Source organism: Myotis davidii, unplaced genomic scaffold (assembly GCF_000327345.1).
Source record: "Myotis davidii unplaced genomic scaffold, ASM32734v1 scaffold663, whole genome shotgun sequence".
Lineage (NCBI taxonomy): Eukaryota > Metazoa > Chordata > Mammalia > Chiroptera > Vespertilionidae > Myotis > Myotis davidii.
This window is the reverse complement of record NW_006295816.1, coordinates 2,591,579-2,597,781: the sequence shown is the minus strand read 5'-3', so window position 1 is coordinate 2,597,781 and position 6,203 is coordinate 2,591,579. Positions and strand designations below refer to the sequence as shown.

The 6,203-nt window shown below is 41.3% G+C and overlaps 1 protein-coding gene and 1 long non-coding RNA gene across 2 annotated transcripts in view; one reads left to right on the top strand and one right to left on the bottom strand.

The window, feature by feature from the left end:
* LOC107184205 overlaps positions 1–263 on the top strand; it is a 585-nt gene extending 322 nt beyond the window's left edge. The window contains exons 2-3 of the long non-coding RNA XR_001515027.1: positions 27–29; positions 228–263. This is a non-coding gene — a long non-coding RNA (uncharacterized LOC107184205). The remainder of the gene's footprint in view (positions 1–26; positions 30–227) is intronic.
* DOCK3 (dedicator of cytokinesis 3) overlaps positions 1–6,203 on the bottom strand; it is a 160,642-nt gene that overhangs the window by 119,494 nt on the left and 34,945 nt on the right. The gene's annotated exons all lie outside the window — the stretch shown is intronic.

Here is a 6,203-nt window from a genome sequence, read left to right as displayed (position 1 = left end):
CATTGTGTAAAACAGATAGTGCCAAGAAGGTGAGCAAACATATTAAGAACAGTATGCCATATATGCCAGGTCCCTTGAAACAGCAAGGATGGACCGGCTCCCAGCACACTTCATATTATTATTATTTTTTTAAAACAATTTCTTAGTGGTTTCTTCCTCAGTACTTCAACTGTCCTTTCGTTCTTTTTTTCTCTTTCATGGATGCCATGTTTTGGGAGCTTGTTTAGACCAAGTGAATGGCCTTTTAGGCTTCCTCCACATGAGTAGGAGTCACTTTTTGAGTAATAAGAATGATATATCATAGCGGGCAGGATTTTAGAGATGCTTGGGGGGGCGTGGCCAACAAAAGGTTGGGAACCACCGTTTTAAACTGCTCACTAATATGGGTATGCCTCTACTGTACAATCTATTTGCTTGGCCTGAATACTTACTCCTCCACCTCTAAATGCATGTATGCTATGCATGCGCCTGTGTGGGTGTGGGTGTGATGGGTCTGAGGGGGAGGGGAGGGGCGGGACAGGGAGATAGAAACAGGAGAATTGGTTAAAAAGTCTTTAAAAGGCTGTGAGGCCCGAACTGGTTTGGCTAGGTGAATAGAGCATCGGCCGGCAGACTGAAGGGTTCCAGGTTCGATTCCGTCAAGGGCATGTACCTTGGCTGCGGGCACATCCCCAGTAGGGGGTGTGCAGGAGGCAGCTGATTGATGTTTCTCTCTCATTCAAGTTTCTACCTCTCTATCCCTCTCCCTTCCTCTCTGTAAAAAAAATCAATAAAATATATTAAAAAATAAAAATAAAAGGCTGTGAGACTGTCAGGTCGGCACTCCTACTCTATGCTGCCTGGCTTTCGCCACCTGATGGCTTTCCCCACAAGATCAGCCACTCTGCAGAGGTTAAAACAGGGTCAGTGCATGAGGGGGCACCAAAAGAGCTGATGTGTTAAAAAGCCGCTGACATGAAAGCCTGTGTCGTAAACAGGCTGACATCCCCGGTGCCTCTCCCACACTGAGCTCCCCAAGTGTCGCTAGCCAGCTTCCACCTTCCAGGAGGGCAAGCAGAGGGTCCCCCTCTTCCCCGTGACAAGCTCGGCCTCTTCTACTCACTCCACGGTCATGCCCAGCAGTTAGTTAACACTAGCCCCGCTCACAAAACTTTGTCATTATTTTAATGCTTCATTCTTAAGTAGGAATAGAAAATACCACCATATAAGGAACAAACAGAAACAATATTAGGAGTAAAAGAACATTTCACATAAAATAGTACTTTCAGGCAGCATAGAGGTTATGTATTACACCCATGAAGTAAGAACAGGATATAACAGGAGTTAAAGAGCCAGAGCCCACAGGGCTTTTGGAGATTAGAAATAAGATAGTTGTGGTTATAAGCACAATCTAGTCCAAAGGACAGGATAGAAATAGAAGAATTTTGCCAGAAAGCAGGAGAAAAAAGGTAATAAAGTAACAAACAGGGGAGAAGATGTAAGAAAATGAGTGAAGCACCCTAAGATGGCCAATTCTAAGAGAAAACGATGAAAACAAAGGCGAAGCTGTCAAAGTCACACAATACCCGTCCCGGGACCGAAGGACATGAGTTTCCAGCCGGAGGAGCCAGCACGATCAGTGAACAGGGACGCAACCAGGAGCAGCACTGAAAACTGCACGACACTAAGACCTTCCGTGGAAAAAAACTGTCCCTCACAGCCAGGAACTAGAGTAACACTGGGCTTCTGAACAACACTGGGAACTAGACAATAAGGAAGCAACGCTTTAAAGCTTCTGTCCTGTGTTTGTAACTGAGAATTTTATGTCAACCCAAGCTATCTATCAAGGGTAAGGATATACTGAAGACATTCCAAATATGCAAAATCTCCAAAAAACCCAAAACTCTCCCACACACATTTCTCAGGAAGATATGGAGAAAGTGATTCATCAAATGAGGAAATAAATCAAAAATTAAGATGACACTGGTTTAACCCAGAAGACAAGGGGACCTAAGGAAAGGGCAGGGAAAATTCTCAGGCCAAATTAACACAAGATACTGGAGGCTTCATACAGGACATCGGTGAGAAAAACATTAAACTGGTAAAACACCTAAAATGTTTTAACATACTCAAAGGAGATTTTCATTTCTGCCGGAAGGTCAGGATGTACAAAAAAGAGGAAACAAAACAAATGAAAAGAGAAACAATTATTAACTATTAAAAAACAAGGTTGCCCTGGCCAGTGTTCTCAGCAGTTAGAGTGTCAGCCCACACACTGAAGGTCTCGGGTTCGATCCCCAGTCAAGGGTACACGCCTGGGTTGCAGGTTCAATCCCCGGCCCTGGTAGGGGCGGTGCAGGAGGCAACCAATCGATGTGTCTCTCACATCAATGCTTTTCTCCCCTCTTTTCCCTCTTCCCCCTCTCACTTCCTCCCTTCCACTCTCTCTAAAAAGAACACACCAAAATCAATGGGAAAATTATCCTCGGGTGAGGATTAACAAAAAACAGAAAAAAGCCCCACATACAACAAAGAAATGTAATCTTAGTTCACTATGTGGCTCTGATATAAAATTAGCCACACAGACATAGTAGTAACTGCATATTGATTAAACAAAAAATATGTAACTACTTTGTAAGTACTGGAGTAGGGGAAGAGCATTTGAGCATAAAGAACATTCAGAGCTGAACTCTTATCTCCTCATCTCACTGGCAATAATCTGAACGACTGCTGATAAAAGTAAAAGAAGAAAGTGCCAAAGCAGGACTGTATTTGAACATCAAAAAGACAAAAAATCAGCCTTGACTGGTTTGAATCAGTGGATAGAGCGTCGGCCTGTGGACTCAAGGGTCCAGGTTCGATTCCAGTCAAGGGCATGTGCCTTGGTTGCGGGCACATCCCCAGTGGGAGGTGTGCAGGAGGCAGCTGATCAATGTTTCTCTCCCATCGATGTTTCTGACTCTCTGTCCCTCTCCCTTCCGCTCTATAAAAAAAAATCAATAAAAAAAATATATAAATTTTTTTTAAAAAAAGACAAAAATCATAATCACAGAAGAAATACACTTGTAAGATAGACAATGGACATATCAAAATTGCTACAGACTTTGCTTACTGTGCTCAGACATCAATGCCAATGGAGACTGCAGCCCAGAAGTCAAGAGAGGCTGAGGCTCCAAGGGCACAATGAAGAATTAGGAAAGAGCATTAAGAGCAATGAGGTATCATTAGAGACCAAGGCCAAGGCCACCCCCACCCTCCTATTTCCAATCACTGCGTACGGATGGGAGGCTTGCGGAGTGAATAGGCTGACAGAGAAAAATGGATTCATTGGGAACGTGGCGCTGAGGAGAGCTCTGTGGATACCGTGGACTGCAAGAAAGACAAACAAGTGGGTCCTAGAGCCACTTAAGTCCGAAACATCGCTGGAGGCAAAAATGACAAAACTTCAAGCACATCACAAGGCAGCGGGATTCTTTGGGAAAAAACAACAATGCTGGGAAGAACAGAAGGCAACAGGCAAAGAGGAACAGATATGAGAGAGGCTGATTCCACAGAAGAGGCGCAGACATGGGTCTACAGGAGCTGAGCAGGGCTGGTGAAGACAGGACAACACTCATTCACAGAGTCACCAGGAGTCGACGCTAATATACATGTAATACAAGGCCACTAAATGAGTCCTAAAATTGTATAAATCAAGATATACATGAAAACAACATTATTTAGAAATGGGAATCTCAGAATAACTAACTAAAAGAGCTAAGTAAAATGGGTGGGCAGTGGAAATAAGGAATGGGGAGAGATAGGGCAAAGAACTACTGTTTTTCATTAAAGGCCTAGTTGTTTTTTATGTACAATTTAAAAACCCATATATACATATTTTGATTTCTTTAAAACATGAAATTAAAAAATTTCTACCATGAAAGGCCCTCACACACTCACATATGAGTCTAAGTAAAATTGGGGAACTCTGAACAAGATAGGTGGATTATATCAATGTCAATATCCTGGTTGCAACACTGTAATATAGTTTTGGAGATATTATCATTGAAGGAAACTGAGTAAAGGTTACATAAAATCTCTCGGCATTGTTTCTTTTTTTTAAAAATTGATTTGAGATAGCAAAGGAGAGAGTGATTGAGAAAGGGAGAGAGAGATCAAGACATTGAGAGAAATAGAAAAATCTATGTGAGAGAGAAACATCAACTGTTGTCACATGCCCTCTTGCCACATGCCCTGATCAGGAACTGACCCCAAAACCTGGGTATGTGCCCTGACCGGGAATCAAACCCACCACCTTCTGGTGTACGGAACGATGCTCCAACCAAATGAGCCACCCCGGCCAGGGCTCTGCAACGCTTCTTCAGACTGAGAATCTATAATTACCTCACAATAAAAAGAAGGGAGACCATGAAATAAGTGCTCATTGTTAGAATGATCTGATGTTGTAAATAAATTAAGTAACGCCCGCATTAGTGCCTAAATTCAGAGCTATTCCACTATAAATTCCGAAGATATTTTTTAGAAAGGAACTTTGTAAACTCAAATATAGTATCTATATGGATGAAGGCCCACAAGCAGACACACCAACTTTGGAAAGGAGGAGAAACAAGAAAAGACATGCCCTACTAAATATTAAGACTTACTTTAGCATATATTAAGACATCCCACAAAGCCATTTTAATAAAAATTGACGCATTACAGACAACAAAAAGGAGAGCCCAGAAGCAAACTCGTATGAGCAGCTGGTAGATAGTAGAAATGGCATTACAAATCAGCAGGGAGCAAACAGCTTGGTTAGTAGGTGGTGTGGGGAAAGCTGGCTTTAATATTGAGAAAAGTGAAGTTGGAATTCCAGATCTCCATCTGGAGGAGGAATTCCAGATGGTAAAGTCATAAATGTGAAAGGTAAAATCATGTAACTAATCAAATAAAAAGTAGTAGGAGTATCTTCTCGCCTGAGATGGGGTACGATCTGTTAAACAAGGGTCATGGACAGAAAACCAGAGTTCCCCTTTACTTGGAAGTTTAAATACTTTGGGACCAAGAATATGTTAAAATAAAATGATAGTAAATGTCAGGATGTTGTCATTCTAACAATACTGCTATTAATTAGGTGAGAAACAACACAAGTGATAAGATCTGAATTATTATCGTCAGTATTGGCCCTTAATTTAATGACAGAATCAATCAGAAATTAAGCATACACTAAATGAAATAAAGAACAATTTACAGAAATTTAACAGTAGAGTAGTGATTCTGAGAATCAAAGCGACAAAGTGGAATACAAGGAAGCAAAAAACACCCAGTCAGAAGAGCAAAAAAAAAAAAAAAGAATCCAAAAATATGAAGATAGCGTAAACAGCCTCAGGGACAACTTCAGGCACACCAACATTCGCATTATGGGGGTGCCAGAGGGGAAGAGAGACAACAAGATATTGAAAACCTATTTGAAAAAATAATGACAGAAATCCTTCTCTACCTGGTGAAAGAAATAGACTTACAAGTCCAGAAAGCACAGAGAGTCCCAAACAAGAGAAACCCAAAAAGGCTCACACCAAGACACATCATAACTAAAATGCCAAAGTTTAAACACAAAGAGAGAATCTTAAAGCAGCAATAGAAGTCCCCACCTTCCGAACCCGCTCCGAGACCAGACAACCCAGAGGGTTCCCTCCCTTAACTCCCCGTGTCGAACACATGAGCTCTCAGATTCATGCCAAAGTTTAAACACAAAGAGAGAATCTTAAAGCAGCAAGAGGAAGGCAATTAACTACAAGAGAGCACCCATATGACTATCAGCTGATTTCTCAATAGAAACTTTGTAGGCCAGAAGGGAGTGGCAAGCAATATTCAAAGTGATGAATAGTAAGGACCTACAACCTAGATTACTCTGCCCAGCAAAGCTCTCATTTAGAATAGAAGGTCAGATAAAGAGCTTCTCAAACAAGAAAAAGCTAAAGGAGTGCATCACCACCTAAACCAGTATTATATGAAATGTTGAAGGGTATTATTTAAGAAGAAGAGATTTAAAAAAAAGTGAATAAAATGGCAACAAATACAAATCTACCAACAAGTGAATCTAAAAATCAAAATAAATGAACAAGAAATCTAATGAAGAAAATAAACTGGTGAATGAAACAGAATCAGATGCATGGAAGCATGGAACAGACTGACGAATCTCAGAGGGAAGGGGGGATTCTCTGTTCCCCCTTGGGTGTAAACTC